At 39.8% G+C, this 20,963-nt stretch overlaps 1 protein-coding gene across 3 annotated transcripts in view; it reads left to right on the top strand.

Moving 5' to 3' along the window:
- SHROOM2 (shroom family member 2) overlaps positions 1 to 20,963 on the top strand; it is a 123,051-nt gene that overhangs the window by 48,874 nt on the left and 53,214 nt on the right. The window contains exon 1 of one of the 3 annotated variants that reach the window (XM_027735243.1): positions 13,981 to 14,046. The exons of the other annotated variants lie outside the window; for them this stretch is intronic. The gene's annotated coding sequence lies outside the window, so the exon portion shown is untranslated. Of the gene's footprint in view, positions 1 to 13,980; positions 14,047 to 20,963 lie in introns of those variants that run through there. 3 annotated transcript variants of the gene reach the window in all.

The following is a 20,963-nucleotide window of genomic DNA, read 5'->3' on the forward strand; positions in this document are numbered from 1 at the left end:
CTTTGCTTCCCTGCCTTTGGTGTGCGGACATGGGCAATGCTCTTCAGTGCATGTGCTGTGCAGGCCAGTTGTGCTGTGAGGAGCGGGTTACATGGGGAGCTTTTGGAAAAGCATTTTCCCACTCTGTGAGAATATTTGAGGTCTCAAGCGGTTCTTGAGTGGTTTGCGTAAAGAGTACTTTCAGTTAGTTCTTAGTGAAGGGGAAAAAGTGAAACAGTTTATCAAAACAGAACACATTTTTGGTATGGAAATTTTTTGTTTTGTAATTTTGACTTGTGACTTTTAAGTTGACGCTATTTTTACTAACTTGAGTTAAAAATAATTTTCATAAAAATATTTTTGCCAGAAATGAACTGATATTAAAGTAAGTTAAGTCTTGTAATTCCTGAAAAGAATTCAAACCAGGAAATCTGAAGAACAAGATATTTCTCAATAATTTCCTACTCTGATGAATCAGAGTAATTTTCTAATTAATTACTTTTAGCAAATTGTACCAGCCAGTCTTTTGTGTAAGAATTTTGGGTGTCTGTTAGAATAAAAAAAAAAATTTGACACAACACAGAAAATGCTGAGAGTTTGAATTTGGTAGGTATGATGATCCAGTCCATGAAGATAATGACTGCTTGAGGCTGTCTTAAATTTCATTTCTTTTGAAATAGAATGATAGGTAAGAGAGGTACAAAAGCGTGCTTTTCACCTTTGGTTTTAGAAGGTGTTTTTGATAGAAGGAATTATGGGAACCTGAATCTCTTTCACAGCTGATAGTTTGTATCCTCAACAATAGCTAATTCCAGAAACTCTCACCAAATTTTCATAGCGCTAAAGTTAAAAAATGCAAAATAAAATATATTCACAACTACCATAAATCATTCAGCAGTTCCAACTTGCGCTGGCTATTCCAGTAAAAGCACTTTTGTTAGCAGAGGTTACATCAGCTGTTTCTGTCACAGAAGGGGAGAAATTCAGGGTTTAGAAGTTTTATAGACATTGAAGAATCTGCCAAGACAGCAAGTCTTAATTACTAGGAAAAGCTTCAGACCAATAGAAAGATTCCCCCTCTCTTGGTGCTTTTCAGTTTTATGATAGTAATCTACTGAGAATCTGTGAATTCTGATCTATCTTTGCAAATGGCAGAAAGTTTGATGCAGAAATACCCTCATACAAGACTATGTCATTCTCATTCACTTGTACTTCACTTCATGTATATGATTTTGGAGAACTTTTATACAGATAATCAAGCACTGATTTGTTCCTGGGGATTTGTAGCCATTCTTTGCAGGCAGCAGAGCCCCATTGCTATGTGTGCCTGTGTGCAGTTTGGTGCAAAACTGATGGGTTTTCATCAGTCCTTTATTACCCCTCCCCTTTTTCCTTCCCTAGTACATGTGCAATGGGCAAAAGCAACCTAGCTGTTGTAGCCAAGAGTCTGAAACAGTGCTGTTGTTAGGGAAAACATTTTTGTCTTAAATTCATGAAGACTTCCATAGCTCCCAAAAGAGGCAAGAGCCTTTTAGGTCACTGACAAGCCTGCATAATATTAGATAAAATTTCATAAAACTTACTGAATGAAATTAGCTAGGGCTTTTGTCTGTGGTTTTTCAACTTTGCTCTTTCTCTTGGAAAGTTGCCTTAGGACATCAGTCCTTTGACGGTAAGAAACCTTTTAACGTCCAGTCTCGTTTTGTTCTCGGCCAGCTTGTTCTCAGGCACTGCTGTTGCCGTGCTGAAATAGCGTTTCTTTTCCTGTTGGAAGTTCCAATGATGCAAGTTTTTATAAAAGCCTTGTTGCATGCTTTCTTTCAGAAGTTATGGTTTGAACAACAGTATTAGTTTTGTTTTGTTTGCCCTAAATGTTAGGCTGAATTTTTATGAGTGCTTTAAACAGTCCTGTCTTTAAGCAAACCAGTTGTTTAGTCTTTGTGTGAGCACTCCTGCAGGTCTGAATTGAATTGGATCAGGGAACTGATCTGACTACAAAATTACTTGAGTAAGTAGGTTTTCAGCTGGATAGGACCACCACTTTTCAGAGGCAGTCTGCCCTTAAATCAACTGCAGCATCTTGAAATAGCTGCCTTGGCATTTTTAGACTATTTCAGTCTTCTTCAGATCCACCCTTCCTGTTCTCTGGGGAGACTGGGGATAGTCCCAGAATTCCCTTTCATTGAGTTACATGTAAGATGAAGTATTGATCTGCAAGTCATCTCTTTGTCTTCTTGCCCGGCGTCCTTTGTTTAGCACGGTGATGCTTCTCTGTAGCACTGATTTAACATTCCCTGTGGGTGTCAGTGTGATAATCAGAGGCACAAAATAGGCAGAAGGTTTGAAGTTCAACCCAATTCTGAAGGCTATGGCAATCTTTGTTTTAATCATGTTTGTTCTTGCTATCTGTGAGAGTTAGCCCATTGGGTAGCCAAGATCTAGATTCTATGTTTTTCCCCAGAGTTGCTTGTAATATCTATTTCTAGACTGATCCAGAAGTTAAAAGCAAACTTTTTAAATGCTATCATGATATGAAAAAAATTACTTGTTAACAAAATTCTTTTGGAAAATAGAGTATTTCCTTGCAATTAATGCCAGTATAATTAATCCAGAAAAATCATGTTTTACTCATTACTGCTGAGAAGCATGTCCATGTGACATTTCTCCATACACGTCACTCCCTCAGTGCAGTAGTGCCACAGCCTGATCATGTATTGATCTAATTATTTCTGGAAAGCAGTAGGGCATGCTATTGTCACTTTAGAGGTCTAATGTACCTACAGTAAAGACCAAGGGAAAAAGTTTTAGTGAGAGTAATGTGTTTCATTCACAACAATTAATTTGTGTATGTGACAGAAGTTTCTCAAGGGGCTTGTGTTGTTCTGCAGTGGTAGCTGCCTTCCACAAAATTATTTTTACCTGCTATTTTTAAAGAATCCGATGCTTAACTTGCATAGGGAAAATAATACTGGTTTCTAAATTAAAGCGCCTGCAGTACCAAATACTCAGCAGGAATGTGTTGGCTATCAGCATACGTACTTGGTCATATTTTTTGCAAACATTGCACAGTTGTGGTCTAAACCAAATCAGGACTGTGCAAGTGGTTCAACAACAAACATGATGTTTGAGTAGCTTATGTATATTGAACAAGTGCAGTGTACTTTTAGTTTTGGATTAAAAGGGGACTCAGGAGGCTTCGTGTTGTTTTCTCAAATGGGTATGTGGAAACAACACATCTTAATTGCATGCTAGTTCTTCTGTGTAGTACTGAGTAATTTCTTGAGTAGATTCCTTTACTAGACAAATGGAAAGGAAACCGTGCTTAGGGCATTTCTTACAGGACTTGCATGTGATTTCTTTTGTTTGGAAAACATATGTGCATATCTATATGTATGTAAAATTGCTCTGAGTGTTGATACTGAATGTTGATATTGAAGTGGCTGCCATATTCTGTATAATTTAATTATTTTGCATGTGCTTCTAACTTAAATTCCCTTATTAAATACCATCCTCACTCCTTTGCACATGCTAGACATGCTAGACATTTGTATACCACAAATCCATAATAAGAATAATTTTTCACTATGCATTCATGAGACATATTAAACTGTTAAAAATTGGCACATAGGTGATGCTTTTGTGTGTGGTTTATTAATGTTACAGGGAGACTGGGATTATATGACCTTCAGGAGCCCACTAAGTTCTGTGGGTTGTCCTGTTGACTGCTTGAGTTGATTGTTAGCAACAGTGGAAACAGATGAGCAAGGGAGGGAGTAGCCATGGACTTCTTTTCCTTAGAGTCTGCTAGTGATGGGAAACTGGACTTTCAATTTAGCTTGAGCGACTCTGCAGGTACTGCCAATGCCTGAGAACCAGCTTTGGAGTTCTGGAGTTTGGTCACATTGTCCACACTGTCGGCACATGAGGAGGCTTGTTGTCTTTTTTCTTTTCTATGGTAACATAAAGGCACAAAAACCAAATGCTAAAGTTCAAGCTCTTTTTGCAATGCTGAGGAGGTCCCTTGTTAAAGGAGAGGAAAAGAGAGCAAGAGCAAACACATTTGCCATCGGAAGCGTAGTCTGAATACGGACATTACTGTGCAAAATCCTAAAAAGGGAGGTGACTATCATGATACATGAACTATGAACACCTAGACGTGGCAAGTTAGGGTTATCTTTATTTGCATGGCACTCCATGAAAACATCAACTGTTTAGTTGAAGCACAGCAGAAGGAATTTTTAATGAATGTCCCGGGGGCTCCGCGTTTGTACAGTACTGTCTCAGACACCTGAGACCTGAGCAGAAATCCGGGAATAAAAATCTTGACAGTCATTTACAACATTCAGATAGGAGATCACTGAAATTTTGTTACATTCTGAGCAGAAACATGCTGAACACCACCAGTGACCTTTCTGTAAGGGGTTTTATGTAACTTAGCGAGGAGATCTAGTCTTACGTATTTATGACCTGTGGAGCAGCTAGCTGTGTACTTTGTGGCTGCGGGAATACTCTGTGAAACTTGACAATATCAATTTGTGAGATCGCTTGGGAAGTTGAGGAATTTTTTTTTTCTGTACAACTACAAGATACAGATGGAGGAGTGTGAATTCTGTCTCTTACCTGTGTTTGGCCTTGATACTTCTAAGAAGTTTCATGCTTCTGTATCAAAATGATACACAAAACAAGTATACATGTAGTTTTGAAGATTTTAAACAAGTATTATTTTTGTCCATGGTTATGGTTAAGTATTGCTCAATAAACCAAATGCACGCGTGGAAAACCACTGTTGAGTAGGAGTAAAATCTATTTTGTCATTCAATTTGGTTTCCTTGCTTCTGGAACCAGGGTTTGTTATGACAAAACAAATAGCAGTAGTTTCTGTCTTGTTGCTCAGTAGCCATAATTTTTGTTTTTTGAAGATTGACCTTGACCTTAACAGATTTTATTTTTTTTAATGCCTATATTTTCAGCCAGACTTTGGAAATATGTTGGAAACTACAGCAGGGCTTTCCAGAACTGTGTCTGCATACAGGTACCATTGCTGTAAGAAGTGGGCAGGTGTGATAGCCCCTCGCTACCCACATGTCTTGGAACTGACATGGATGTGGAACGGCATGTGCCATTGCAGATCTTTGGGAGTGGGTATTTGTAACAAATGCACTCAGCTTTCAAGTTCAAGCCATGAACATTTCTATGTTCATGGAAGGGCTGGGCCATTTTAAATTCCTGGTTTGCAAATTTCCTTCAAAAGTGGGGTAGTCCATTGCTGTGGGCCCACTCTTTTGCTCTAAGCAGGATGGCCAGTTTTAAGCGTGTACCAGGAAGGATGTCCTACCAGCCCCTGCTCCCAACCAGATCTGGTGTTAGAGACACGAGCAGGTCATGTGTCAGGATATGTGACAGGGCATGACCAGGGTAGGGCATCTTTTGTTTTCCTTTGCTGCTGCCAGTGAGCTGCCATGGCTCACAGTGGGGTGGTAGGAACCATGTAAGCACAAACATGACATGTCGTGCAAACTACATGGCCCAGCTCAGGAGAACCTTGGGGTGGTCGTCTTGTGTTTTTAGGAGTGCCTAGCAATCCTAGCAGGATCTTTCTATGAAGGAGTGTTTAATGGAGTATCTGCCAAATAAGCCACTATGTACATATATGCTCAGTGGGTATCCATATAAAAGGCCAGCCAGTGTGGAGGTTCACTTGTGCTTGGGATGCCCCCCACCTTCTGCACGGGAAAATCTAGGGCTGGCCGGGCCTCTACTGTGCTCCTCAGCTGTGTGATCCTCTCTACTGATGGAAGGAATGAACATGACAAAAGGGGGATCGGACACTTTCATCTTATATTTTCAGCAAATTATACCTTAGAAAAGCCCTAATGAGGGACCATTTTCCCTGGTTGCCTTACTGTTGCCACAGTCACTTAATCCAATGTGTTACCGGTGTGAATCCACATTCCCTTTGCTGTAATCCTAGCATACCACCCAGGTGCTTGGATGTTTCCTATGCCAGCTGTTTTTTGATAGGATATACATCTAAAAGGCACTTCTATTTCTTAATTTTCTACCCATCTCGCCTGTTTCTTAGTTGCATTAACATGATTTGATTCATGCTATTGGTGCCATACTAATGGACGCTTGAGGTGAACATAAGCTTTGTTTCCTGCAGTTGGTGGTGTATTGTCCCTGGTTTCAAGGAGTAAACTGTTGCATAGTTTTAGATGTTTGTCTTATACAGCTGTCAGGACTCTCAAATACGTATGTTGTGGCTAACATGTTTTCATCTTGTGGCAATTTTTGTAATTTATTTTTTTACAAATCTAAAAAATCTGCCTTGTAAGACTTGAATAACAGAAAGCCAAAATACAGCAGATGTCACAATATTTTACCAAGTCAACTCTGTTAGGGCAATGTTTGGGCTACTAGAAAGGACACAGATGTTTCCTTGTAAGTAAAAGGAATCCTCTATAATTTGAATATGCTTATTCAGAAGGTTACTTGTGGCAGTGCTATTCAATTTTGTAATGTAATTACCAAAATTGGGCAATGTTGCTTTTTTGTGGAATGGAATATCCATCAGACGGTAACAACCTGTGAGTCATGACCGGGTTTTAGATTGGTTTTTTTTTTCCTTCGGTCCTGCATGCACTTGTCAAAATGGTTAATTTTGAGCATGAGTAGTCTCATCCAACTTAGTAAGAGCACTCACATGACTGAAGACAAAAAGGTATACAGGTGCTTGCAGGATTTAACCATAGCTTTTTACCTGGTGGTACATTGGATTTATTCTTAAGACTGCTTTCCACTTGTGAATTTCATTGTAGATGTTAAAAAATGTAATTTTTAGTGCCTTGGGTGAGAGGGGGAAACAAGTAAACCTTCTAAAATTTGGGGTTCTGCAGACTTATTTCACATAGTACTTTCACATGCACTTTTTAATGTGTGTGATAATACTGTAGATATCTGCGGATTCCTGACTGAAACAGAATTGTAAACCCATACATCAACTACCAAATTAATAATCGTTTTATGTCAGAAATCTTCTTTGCATTTGGAAGGAATGCTTCTGTATATGTTGTATACATTTTTAAGTAATTGTTTGAGATTGCTTTTAAGCACTTAACAGTGTTGGTTTTTTAAACACTAGTCAAGAATTTTGACATGCACATTTCAGGAGAGAAGTAATAATAGTCCTGTTTCAATGTGTTACAGTTTTCTCCTTGTGTTACTTTTATTTTACGTTACATATTTCACCTCCTGAAGATTAAATGATGAGATCGAGAACTTGGCACTTCTTAGATGTTTCAGTATCAAGTATCTATCATATTGAGTGTTGAGATTTTATACTCAACTTGCTGAAGTAACTGCATGTAACCCCTTCCAATTTGAAAAGATTATAAAAGTTTTTTAAAAAACTTCTGAATCCAACCCTTAACTCCAGAAATATGACCACTTCAAAGAAGGGCAGGAATGCAAGTGTGTTGCAGCTTTAGTTACTGAATAACTGAAGAAATTTGCATCTTATCTGTTACACAAGAAACCCATGGTATTTTATGGTCATTGCTACTGAATCTGCATAATACTGGATCACCTGGCAAAACAAAGTCTGGCACAGAGACACAGCTACCACACTGCTGATTTATACAGCCCTTATGCTTTTAGTCCAGCTTCATGGTGAGCACAGAGGAAGGACAAAATGACAAAAGCCGAAGTTTGGGGAAATTTCTGCTGGGTTGCAATTGAAACCAGAGTCAGTTCTTTGATCTGCCTCACAGAGCAGCCTTGCCAGCAGGTGGGCAGCTGAACCAGGGGTGGCATCTGCCGGGGAAGAAAGCACTCTGGGGGGTGGCAATGTCTTCAAAATCTGGCCAGGCATAGGACATGTCAGAACAAAATAGCTTTCTCAAATAAAACTTCAGTTGTCTCAGCTCATGGCATAGTTTTTTGTGGAGGCTCAGTAATTTGCATCCTGTGGCTATGGTGTTTTAACTAGGAATGAGATGAACTAAGGCTGGGCTGTCTCCTGAAATGCCCTGGGACTGGAGGAGTTCTCTTTCCCCACTCCTGTTTTTGGGTCACCTTGGACGTGGTTAGGTAAATCACAGCTGAAATCAGTGTGGGAAAACACCACACCTGTGTAGAAAGACTGGTATTTGGAATGTGGTTTCTGAGGAAGCTCAGCTCCTCTGGGAGTGCTATTGAAGGGCAAGCTCGTTGCTCATTAAGGTAAGTGGCTGGGAGGCAAAACATACCCATTGTTTCTGGCCACAGGCAACAGAAGGGTTTCCATGGCCTTGTGCCCCGAGGACATGGCAGGTTCCTTCTTGCTGAAGGCAGTGTGTTGGGCTAGCATAGGCAGCTCCATGCTACTCTGCTTGCTAATTCCATCCCTGGCAAAGGAGGTGGTGGGGAGCATGTCTGAAGGCTGCCCTGCTTCCTGTTCCTCACTCCTGGTCCTTTGCCTCAGTTATGGTAAGACAGCCTAAAATCCCCTGTGTATTTTGACTCCGGCTGCTGCTGTGAGCATTAGCACTATCAGAGGCTGTATTCTTCTTCAGTGTTACTGGTGAATAAAGCCTTTTTTTTTTGTATTTACCTTAAATGTTAATTTCTTTAGCGCTTTACATGTCATGATAATTTCAAAGATATTTGAAAGTAAACCCTGCTAGAACCACAATTTATAGCTGTTTTTCAATGTGTGAAGCATTTTAGATGCTTCCTAATGATAAGTACTCATTAAAAAAAGGGGGTTATTACCCTTTAGAGGAATTCTGATAAATTGTGGCAAAAACTGAGGTAAGAGGATGACATCAGGAGTTTAATGTTATCTAGCCATCAAAAGGTATCAGAATGTGCACAAAATAAGGATGAGGGAAAAGTATTTATGTGGCTTATATAATATACCATAAATCCCAAGAGCAGCACTTTTATCTCAGACATCCAGATGTGCCTATCTAGTTCCCCAAGGCAGAGCAAGGAAAAACGGTTCCAGAATATGAAAGCTTTATCATGGTAGTCTATTGTGAATTTAGCAGACAGGAAGATTGATGTTATACCTCATACAACTTAATACCTCTTTGTTGACAGTGCATATCTTATTTATAAATGAAATTGCTATTCCCTCCTGCTCAAGCCTGTACAGTTGGGCTGAGATACAAGGAAAACCGGAGCAAACTGTGATGGTGAAATCCTGATTTGTTCAAGTTAATGACTGAACTCTTTAAGGGCACTAAGGCTTGATAATTTATTTACATTTATTTGTTTTCATGGGCAGAACCAGAGCATTTGGCAGATCTATTTAGTTTCTTTTTATGTGAAATGCAACTTACTAGGGCATAGTATAGGAAAGGAGCTACTCTGTTGTGCTGTGACAAGTTAATACTCCTTCCAGCATGACTTCTTTTAAAAGAGGTGCTGTTGACTGTAGTGTGACATTGCTGTTTGCTCCGTTTTTCAGACACAGGTGTGGCTGGCAAATGGGAGGTCAGGCCAGCTGGTTACCCAATGCATGGGAGGAGAAAGCAAAAAGCAATACTATAGGCTTTATAGGTCTTACCATGGTTGACAGCAAGGCAAAAGGTGATTGTGTAGACCTTTGTGTGAATTTTGGCACATAAGAATAGTCATTTAAGGTAGGATATGCTGCTTTCCTAAAATTTTAGGGATTTGTACAGATACCTGTATCACAGAATTCTGTCAGTAACTTGTCCGTCAAAATTTGCCGTTCTAGGAATATCTGAATATTAATAGGTTGCTTTTATTACTTCCTTTCTATCTTTTAGAGCCTCTCTGTCCCCCTAGAAGTACATGAGTTAAGCACATGTTTGTATTTTTATTTTATTGTTTTCAAGTTCTAGGTCATTTCTTTTTTAGGAATACTTTTTGGAAACCATTTCCTTTTATGATAAGATACTAGAAGCTGAAAATGCAAAAACAGGAACTCCTTCTGTTTTGCATGGAAAATGCTGCAGTTCCATTTGCTGCTTCCAGAAAAATAGGCTGACTTGGTTGTTACAATTTGTTGGCACTTTTCTTGACAAGATAAGTAGGAAGGGAGTACAAGGTATTGAGATACTTGGTGCATGGAGATCATAAACAGCAAAGCTACAAACACAGTTTTGTTGTTTTAGCTCATTGCCTTGAGTTTTAGTCAGTTATAAACATTCAGAAAAATATGGTGGTATCAGAAAACTTGTTAATTTCAAGTGTCTCAGTTGGAGTGAATCATTTTAAAGGTACATAAAATCCAAAAACTGCTGAGTAATCTCCCCTTGAAAACAAAGAGAAAGAGCGATAAATGTATCTCAAATTCCACCTTCAAAAATGGAGACACCCATAATATATCCTGACTTGTGAAGATCACAGCTGTAGCAATTAAATGTCTGAGGACTCCTTTTAAATGTGCAAATAAGACCACCTGACCACAACATGTTTTTTTTTATTATTCTGTGTAGTTTCAGGTCTGAATTTTCCCTGTTGACTGTATCCTTTGCTGGTAGCGCTCTCTTGTGGCTGTTATTTTCATTAAACTACTTAAGGGATTTCAAAATTATGTGTATCATTTCAAGATTTCTACCTTAGGACACACACAGTCTCTTTTGCATAAGCATTCCTAAATTAAATGTGGTAATACGTATTTTAATAATGCAGGAAGGTCAGTCTAGGCAAAAACATGCCAAGTGTGCTTCCCAGAAGATCTCAAAGGGGCAGGTGTATTGAGAGTTCAGGTTTCTTACTGCTTTTCTTGGTGTATTTTTGTCTAAAAACCATGTGCCTGTGGACAGACAGCTGAGAGGCTCAGAGGGGAATGAAGTCTGCTTTGGCAGCAGAGTCAGGTGGAGGAGAGACAGGGATGGGCATCTTCATTAACAGGCTTGATCACAGATGCTGCTACTCCTGTGGCGCCACTGTCAGTGATGAGCAAGTTGCTTCCCACAACTTTGGTTATTAAAATTAATGGAAAAAAAAGGATCTGGGAAACCTTTCTGTGTGAAACTGACACGTGTGTTGCTGCTGAAAGCTTGAAAACTTTTCACCCTGAATTGATGTTTTCTCATTTTAGAGATGGGAGAGGTGAAAGGGTTAATTCTTGACTTGTTCTGTTTTTTAATTACAAAGATCTTAGCTGATGTTTTATTTTTCAGTAAGGAGGTAAAGCCTAGAAGCTCAGATTATGATGTGCAGAGGTTTCCTTTGAACTAGGGACATAGGAGTTTCCTCTTTTAAGAGCAGAGCAGTTATTAATGAGCAGTGGTTTGGTGCTACATAGGCTTAATACCAGTGGGATTATGTATCCAGTGCCATAGCTTTATAAGCATGTCTGCATTAATACCAAGTGACGTTTGATGTAGGCTCCTTTTCATTCTATACTGTAATCCAACAGCAACTAGAGTAATGATTCCAGGTTGTTTACTTAGTTGTACTGTCTTGGATAGAGGTGCATTTACACCTGAGATAAGGCCTTGAGTGAAAGGGGTTTTCACCCTCAAGACACTTGACTGAAAATCTCTATTCTTCTATAGGCTGAAATCTTGTGTATGGCATTTGTCTGATCACCCACCTTCACTCATATGTAACACAGGCACTGTAATAATCCTAGTTCTTTCAGGGATATTTTTGGAATTGCAACTGGTCTTTTAGAAAAGCTTTCATAGCAATTATGTAACTGTTTATAGCTGTTTTCTAGCAAATGTAGTGCTGTGCCCAGCAGTCCCTGTTGAAGGTAAGATGAGCTTGCTTTGTCTGTTTCCTGTTCTGGCTGCAGTCTAGCAGGACAGTTCATCAGTATATGATTGCAGATTAACAAAGAAAAAAAGCTTTTTGAAGGCTAATTAAAAATCCTATCAGTCAACTATATTTTGAGGTTCAGGTCTTCCTTTTCTTTAAAATTAAGGAGATACTTAGTTTTCCTCCTCTTTTACCACTGTATCAGTGTAATTCTAGTAGTTTTTTAGACCATAGATTCAACAGTATTCACTGTATGCAATTTATTCTTCTGTTATGTAGTGTGAAGATGGACTTGCTGCTGGAATTCAGGGAAAAAGTTATTTTTTCCCCATTTGAATTTTATTTCTCTGTTTTGCCAATAAGTCACCAAGTGTAGAATAATATTTGTCAGCTTGTTTTTGAATCCTCATTCACACAGCAATAACTCCGTGGCTTTTAGATGCTTTCAGAAACAATGTTAGAATAGTGAGCCATCAGATCAAAACCTGCCCTTCTCTGGACAGAGTGTCCACTTTATCACTCGTGCATATGCGTTAATGTTAATAAGCAAGGAATCATGCTAGCTTACCTTTATTCTAGACTACTTCCAAAAGACCCTCATTACATTAGCTTTGACATCTGTAAGTAATCAATACTTACCTTTATATGAAGTGCGCTCGTTTTTTAATAGAATGTTGGGGTCTGGCTAATAAAGATTTAGCCAGACACGAACAAGTTCACACAGTGGAGCTATTGGACTTTTTTGTAATTTTGTAATTCTGTCCTATGCTGTTTTAACTAGGTTTCTTATTAAAATCCAAATATGCCTGTATGAAATAAGACCACTACTTGCCCTTTTGCCAACCTCCTCCTCCTTCCCAAAGTTTGAAGATTTCTGTAAATCCATGGCACTTCCAGATTTTCCTTTACTATAAGCATATCCTTCTTTGACCTGTGGAAAGCTGTTCATTTTACATATGCAGGATGTGGGTCAGTCACTTGGTGAGGGTGCTGCAGAGCAGTCAGTGTGATGTCTTATAGAAGAGAACCAATAAAAACGTATAGTCATTGTGTGTTTAGTGTGATGGGTCAGTGAACCTGAGGATCTTGGCACATAGGCCAGTACGTAAGAAGGTTTATCTGTATCCTGCTGGGCCGATCCTTAAGGGTTACAGCATAACTAATCTTTTTTTGTTTTCTCCCAGAGAAACTCTGTACAGCCTGTTACTTTATCCTTTACATCCTCAGGTATGATGGTGGTCAGCAACCATGGCAAGCTTACATGTGTAAATCTGGCCAGTGTGGCTATGGAATAAAGCTTATTTTTTCAGGAGAGTTTTAAAATAAATTGTCCTTTGAAAGAATTCCCCAGAATTTGTTAACATCAGTCTCCCTGAAGGTTGTACTTGCCCCTTTTTCTATAGGTGATGATTTCCAATGCCTCTCTGAGAACTGAGCTTGCTTATTTCTAGGGATATTGCAGGCTGCCTCTCTTTTAGGGGAAGTGCTGCTCCCTGAGAAGACTAGCTGGTTAGTTTTCTTATACAGGAAAAACATCTCCAATACTATTGATGGCCCATCAGCTCTTAAGAGGCCTGGATTATTCTGGAGATTTTCTTTTAGCTTTGTCATCTCATATGTGACATTAACTTCTTCACAATGCGTTGCCTAGTCACCCACGTATTTGGCTAGAAGATTGGAAAAGGAAAGGATAGAACAGATTAAAAAAAAAAAACAAACACACACACACACACAAAACAAACAAAACCAAACAACCAAAACCGAAAACCAAATAAAACAAAAAACGAGAAAAAAAGCCACCAAAAAATCAGCTTCAGTGGCACAATTTCAATGCATTTTCCATGTGCCATGTCAAACACCACTTCAAATGAAAAATAAAAATCCCTCTCCCTCCTCCTCCTTCAGGGACTGTCCTCTGGTTTCAGTTTTTGGGCTTTGCTCAGCTTTTCCGCACCGAGCACCGCAGGCAGTGTTCACTGGAGCGGGTCGGCGGAGTCGCTGGTATGACTAATCTAAACTGCTCTGGCCTCTTAGTGGGCAGCCGTAACAAGGCTCCTTTGTGAGTCTAATTATAACCCCTAAGCTGGCGACTGCAGATTAGCACAGGAGGACAGTCGGTCGCCGAGAGCTGTCGAATCCCATGTTCTGTTCTGCCGGCATCACCTGCTTTTGCCGGGAGCAGAGCCCAGGACAGTGCCACCCACACCCCACGCGTGCTGGAGCCCTATCGCCTCTCTCTTGGACCTGTCCCGCTCTGTGACGTGGGACTTGCCTGCCAGCTGGGAGCCATGCCAGGTCCCTGAGGAAGGGGTCCGGGGAGGAGGCACTGCCCAGCACGGTGCCTGGGTAGGTACCTTGCGCTGTGCCAGAGTGGGGAGGCTCCTACCAGACTGGCCGGGACGTAGGACGCTGGCACCTCCTGAGCTCTGGCAGTAGCTCACCCCTTCATTCCATTGTCGGAATAAGCAAGTGTTCATGGTGCCTTTCTCTTGGCTTTTTTGTCTTTTTTAACTTCTTGGAGTAGGGGGATAAAGAAAAAGCTATGCATTTTTGTCTCAAATGCATCTGATTAAAATTTCATTATAAGATTGTTGAAGTGGAGTCGGCAGGTGTGGATGAGGGGAGGCAACTGAAACGTTGCTTTTTTTACTGTTTACTTTCAAATTTGCCTCCCATTTCTCACGCAGACCTGGCTTTGTATTGCTGAGCAAAACCCCTCATCTCCCAGCCAGGCTGTGTGCTGGGGTGGTTTGCTACTTTCTAAAAGGTCTGCAACTATTCTTCTCAGGCCGGTCTCTTCATCCCAAAGTGTATCCTCAGGACAGATAGAGTAGCAGAGTCACTGTTAGTGAAACTTAGTGTCAAGGCCTAAGAGTTTTTAAGTCTTGAGCTTTTATTAGTGTGAAAAGAAAAATTCAGTGGAAAAAGTTTCCCAGGCTGTGAGTTGTTTGCTGACATGCGCAGAGCTTACTCAAGGGTGAAAGGGGATTTTTACGGAATAGTGATAGAGGAAATGAGTATGCTGATAAATGTGTGAGACCAAGATTGTTTGTTCCTCCCAGTAAATCTAAAGAAGGGATCGTGGGATTTCTCCTTGGGAAGGAGAGGAATAAGAAGTATTGAGCAAAACTTGGGGGGGGGGAAATAATAATATTTTAAATACACTTGTCCTACGCAGTTTGGGGAAGGGGGAGAGGGTGTTAAATGATAAATTTGGCAGAGTAGGATTTTTTTCCTCATTGCCAGGCAGTTGCTGCTTCCTACTTTTCAAGAACATATGCTGTGAAGGTGGGGTGCTTGAGCAGCGTGGGCTCAGGATGTGTTTCTGTCTCAGTCTTCTTAGTGGTGACCAGACAGGCCAGCCAACTCCATTAGAGAAATCCTTAATCTAGTAAGGTTAGTGGAGCTTCTCACACTGGAGGGCTGCTCAGATAGAATCTGCCCATTGTGTTTGTTGGGAAGGATCCAAGATCAACTTCTGCAGGTTACTATTAGTTTATAATAAAGTATAATAATACCTAGCAGAGCACTGGCACATAAAACTCATCACACATTTCTGCTGACGTCACTGAACTTTGAGTAAAGATATAAAATATTACACCTCCATTAATTACTTGGAGTTCATAAGAGGTATTCAGTATGTCTCTTTCAGTGACTTTTTTTTTATATATGAAGATAACTTTTCTATTCTTTAAGGCTGTTTAAACTTCCCTGTTGGGAACTCGGTACCACCCTAAAGGGAGTGTTGCAACCCAGTTTTGTTTTCCATCTGAAGACAACTAAATGTAGTACATATAATCCAAACAGCCTGTTAGAGCCATATTCACTGCTCCAAGTTTAATAATAGTGATGTAGGCACAACTTGCATGTGAATGTAGTAGTAGTATTTGACTTATGCAGGAAGAATGCATGAATTAATTCAGTTATTAAACTACTTCATCATTTCAGAGGGGTGCTGATAGTTCCTGCAGCTTTTTACCACACAAGCTTTAGCAGCAGGAATAACTATTTATGAATATTAGCTAAAGCATTTTTTCCTGTATTTTCTCATTCTGATTTGGGCTTGGAAAATCATTTAGGTAAGTTTCTGATTTGATTTCTTTGTATCTAAGCACATGTTTCAACCCATTTTTTATTTTTTTTTTATTTTTTTTTTTTTAATTTTGTTTTTGCCAGACTGACTCTCTTGTAAAACTTATTCTTGGAGATAATTGAGGTGACTAAAGATTGAGATCTGAAGGGATGGTGTGAGCTAGGCTGGAAGAGGAATGGTCTATTGAAGATTTGTGTTGTTGTTGCTGTGAAGTAATTCTGTTGTCAGTCTTGTTTGGAAAATAGCTTTTATTTTGCTGTGAAATGACTGAACCCAGCTTTCAAGTCTAGTGATGCTAAATTGGGTGCATATCTTGGCACATTCAGTTTCTGTAAAATAAGCCTAAAAACCTGAAAGAACATTATTCCTAAACAAAATCAGCACTGCTCCAGGAAAACCAGAAATCAGAGTTGTCTGGTCATTTTTAAACTTTCAGCTCTAAGTGGTTTTAAGTGTTTTAAAACCACTGCCATATATCTGCTCATAATAAGGATTTGTACTTGTTCCCAGGGAATCCAAATCAAGGAAAACAGCACCATTGGAGTTAATGGGTTAAGTAAGGTTGGGTTTTTTTTGATCATCATAAATTTACTGAAGACATGAGTGTGTTTGCATGGTGGCAGGTCTGGAGTGAGTTCTTCACATGGACCAGGAGCTCAGACTGGCAGCTGTGTGAGTTGCTGCCTCGGGGCCTGAGCCTCTGGGAGTGGCACAGGGGACAGCCACTTGTCTGCATCCACCACTGGTTTCTCTGAGGCAGAGGATAAAGTGGCTGTCAGTGTGAATCTTTTGCAGAGGTATCTCTGGTTTGATATCCTCGTGTTCATTGCATTTCCTTTTTGTGAACTCTCAGTCATAGTTTGTGTCTGCAGTTCTGGAAGGGTCTCACATTTTTGAGAGGAGTGGAGAAATTAAGTCCCCCATTTTCAGGATTCTGACATACCCCTCTGTTTCTGTGTCTGTGATGGAGGAAGGGAGGTTTGGGCAGGAGTAGAGATGGAGACAGATCTCTGTATCCTGTAGGTACAGTACTGTGTGCAGAGTAAAGGGACACGGCACGGCTTGTCCCTTTGCAGTGAGAACAGTGTCATTGTTTCTGGATCCCAGATACCTCTAAAACAGACAATGCAGGGGAAGAAAGGTTGTTTTTACCCAGTTGTGCTTCTGTGACATTGGCTGGATCTTAGTCTTGCTTAATCAGTGTGTAGCACTGTCTTGTAGCAAGGAGGATTGAAGTTGTGGTCCAGCTCTGTTTCTCACAGAAGATGAAGCAGGACATAGAACCAACCTCAAGAGAGGAGCCAGCTTCTTTCTTTTGTCTCACTGCAGCCCCCATCTCCCTTCTAGGAATGGAGAGCAGTGTTCTTGCTTTTCTCAGGGTCAGGCTCCTACCCACAGGCTGGTAGGAGCTCTCAGTGACAGCATTATACCTGCCCATGCACATTGCCTCTACTTCAGTTAAGAGTCACCAAAATGTTGGAGAGATTGGGCCTGAATTAATACAGGCATAGGAGGAGAGGAGCTCATGCTAAAGTTATTTCAGGAAAATATCTGCCCTTTGCCAACGGAGAAATTGTAGATGGATACATAATTGTTTCAAATTGTACTACTGCTTGTTGTAATGCTGTTATAGCTGCAGTCATCAGTTGGAGATTAAGAAGGGAATATAACTTGGAACTGAACAATTAACTTCACCTGAAGCTTGAGCTGCCTCTGGGAGGTAAGGAGGGAGAGGTTACCACAGATGATTGTGCAACTCTAACCACCTTACGCCTTGGGCTTCCAACACGTTAAGGCAGCTGAGATTTCCTGCCCAGATTATGAGCTCTGTAATGTGCCAAACTCTAATGTCTGTTTTAATCTGAAAATAGCTGTTATGACAATAAAAATCCTTTTTAAAAACAGTGCCATACATCACAGAGTGATTTACAGTTGCATAGCTATCTCCAATCTGGTAGAAGCAGTATAAATTTTTACGTGCACTTGTATATACAATCCAGACGGGGCTCCTTGGAAGAAGAGGTTTTCTTTTTTTTCTTTTTTTTCTTTTTTTTCTTTTTTTTCTTTTTTTTCTTTTTTTTTTTTAATGGGGTAGTTTTTCCTTTCAAATCTGTTGTCCTTCTGAGACCAAGATGCCTCAAGAGAAAGTTTCTAAATAAAAAGCTTATTCCGTTCTTTATTAATGTGGAAAATGTAATTTTTTTACAGTATTGCACTCATCTTTTGTCTCGGTTATAGCTAAGCTGGAATACAAGGGCCTTGGATGCTATGTGACGTGACCAGTATTTGGAAGATGACTTGAGAATTCCAAATGTTGAGAGAATAGGCTGAAAAGCAGTATTTGAGTACTTAACAAGTGCAAGCTCTTAAATAGATGAGGAAAAAGACTTCATGTGGGCCTGTTGAGTTGGTTCTCCTTCTTACTCTGGTTTTTTTTTCTGACTAAAAAGGACCATATTTTTCATAATGGAAACCTGCAGTATTGATCTAAATACTTTATTTTATTATATTTCTGCATTGCATCTGATTTAGCCATTCCTTTTTGTGCACCATTTTGCCACGTAATGTATCACCAAGGTTGTACTATCCTCTGTGTTTCTATGCCACCACTACAAGTACAGTCTCAACAGAGGTTTAGAAAAGGCCTTTGGGTAGGGAAGTCTGAATTGGGTCACAAGTTTGTCATTCTGTATGAATTCCCTTTACTGGTCCTGTTGATATTTTCAGTATTCCTTCTCTTAGGTCTTGTGAACCCAAGTAATTTCTGCTACTGTATTGGGGGGAGAGTTGTGATATGACACTTGAAAAGGTTTCAGAAAGTGGGAAAGTCAGGATTCAGCTGTTCCTCTGACGTAGAACTACTTGGAGGGCTGAGTTAGAATTCTAATGCATAAATTCAAGAAACAGGAAACTGAGTTGTCCCTGGTAGGGCACTGTTGGTCTTGTAATGTCAGGACATCCATAAGTCCTTTTTAGTGTGGTGGTGATCTCAATATTGCAGCTTCAGAGTGGACAAGGGGGGATAATAATCATTCCCTGAAAAAAAAAAAAACCAGAAGCTGTGTCCAGTTTGCACCAGTTTTAGATTGGGAATAAGATGTTTTATTATTAGGATTTGGTTGTAATGCATAGTGTTTAACACAGTTTCTGTGTTTCAGAACTTGGATAAGTAATTCCCATCTTAAGGAAAGACAGGGTTTAATTGTTATGCATGGAAATTTATGGTTATGGTATTGTGAACTCAGATGCTGAGAGCAAGATTTTTAGAGAGCTCAAGATACTGCTTTTATGGTCTACAGGCTGGAGAAAGCTCAGTTCTTAGCGTAGGATGCATCAGGAATAAATTGGTATTGGGTGGGCTGGAGCAGATGGAGCTGAGAGAATTGGAGATTTCTTTTTGAGATGAGTATTTTATTTGGTGATCTTGTCTATATACTTCTGAAATGTCCTGTGGACTGTAATGGAACAAGAGGTAAATCTTTGTCTTCCTCTGTTTTTTCATTCATGTTGAAGATCAGTTAACAAATTCACCCTTAGTGTGGGGTTATATTTTTTTAGGCATGATTATTCTTAGCTCGTAGATAATGTGGGCAGTTTGCATGTAGATTGTGTAGGTTTTAGAAGTGATCTAAACCGTTAAATAATCCTTACCAGCCATTGATAGAGCTCTTGAATTTAGTATAATTAACCAGCCCCAAACACATATTCAGTGTTTTTCTAGAGGTTTTATCTTGATTATTAAGTGACTGCAGCACTGTCTTCTGTCACTGCAGCTTTCCTTTCAACACTGCAGTTGATCCTCAAAAAAGCCTGTCTGCCTGCCAGCGTAAAGGCACAGGTGGGGAAAGACAGTATAGGAAGGAACCAGCCCACAAGTCGAATGTGAACTTGCCATGTTCTTGGAGAGGGGAAGGTGGGAATAGCCAAGCTCAAACAAATAGGGAAAGGGGGCCAAAGGGAGGAAAGGATGCAAAGATGGGGGCAGTGATGGTGCTCCAGTGGGAATCGTGCTGGTGACTCTGTGCTCGGAGGTGGTTGAGCTGAGCGAAAAACTGCCGGTGGAGAATGTGAGAACTTGTTGCAAGAAGTTTCTGTAATTGCTAAGGATTCCTTAATTAAGACACAATACTCTTCAGGTATAATGTATTTTCAATACATTTGAACCTGAAAGGATAATAGTTTACTATTTGATAAGTTAGGGGGATTCACAAAGTTGATAAGGAACCCAATTTTCTTTTTTTTTCTGCTCCTCAAAATGATTTCAAATCAGTGTCATCAAAATCAAAAACTTTGAAGAGCTGAGCATGCTGGAGTGGTCATAGATTTGTCTTAGGACAACAAGGCCGGTAATAACTTTTTTTCCTTTGCCTGCAAAGTTTATTCTTTTAATTTCTGTATGTGGGTTTTTGTGTTCCTTGAGACTACTGACTGTTCTCTCAGCTTTTCAAGTTCTGCAGTTTGTGTGTCTGTGCATGTTATATGCCCAATATTGAATGTCTCCGTTTTTTGCCTGTGGCTGATCCAGCTGTCTCTGGACAAGGGGATGTATGCAGTGGAGCTCAGCTATCTGAGGTCAGAGAAGAGTTTATTCATATTCCAGGCTAATTAGTTTTCATCATTGTTTCATCCCACGTGACATACAGTGAAGTATGTCACAGGGGATTTTTCCAAAAGAACATTCACTAAAGTGCAAGGAGATGTGGTTCTGACAAAGAGATGGGCTGCATGCTGATCTTAGTGGAGAGAAGTGGAGTCTTCCAACAAAAACTCTGGTATGACTCAATTATTGCCAGTAGTAATTTGAATTAGTATATGTCAGCCCTTCTGTACTTGTTTTGGAAAACAGTGCACAGTTGGCAAACTGACAGTAATGTTGCTGTTGATTTCTGCTGTTAAATGCTTCACCTTTAAATTCACTTTTTCAGGCTTTTAGCTGGCATACTAGTTTTTTTTTAAATCTCGTATAAGCCACATTTGATCAGTTACAATGTGAAAGCATTTCCATTTAATCTTCAGCAGATACCAAATATAAAAACCTTGAACAAATTTTCTTCTGAAAGAAAGTTTCATTCAGGCATTTTTTGTATTCATAGAGCAACCCTGAAAGAAAGAAGGAGATGGTGTGTGTTGTTTTTATAAAGCTCACCATAGAGCTGCAAAATTAAAAGGT

The sequence above is a fragment of the Pipra filicauda genome, unplaced genomic scaffold (assembly GCF_003945595.2).
Source record: "Pipra filicauda isolate LSUMZ 115617 unplaced genomic scaffold, ASM394559v2 scaffold160_size1671714_pilon, whole genome shotgun sequence".
Classification (NCBI taxonomy): domain Eukaryota; kingdom Metazoa; phylum Chordata; class Aves; order Passeriformes; family Pipridae; genus Pipra; species Pipra filicauda.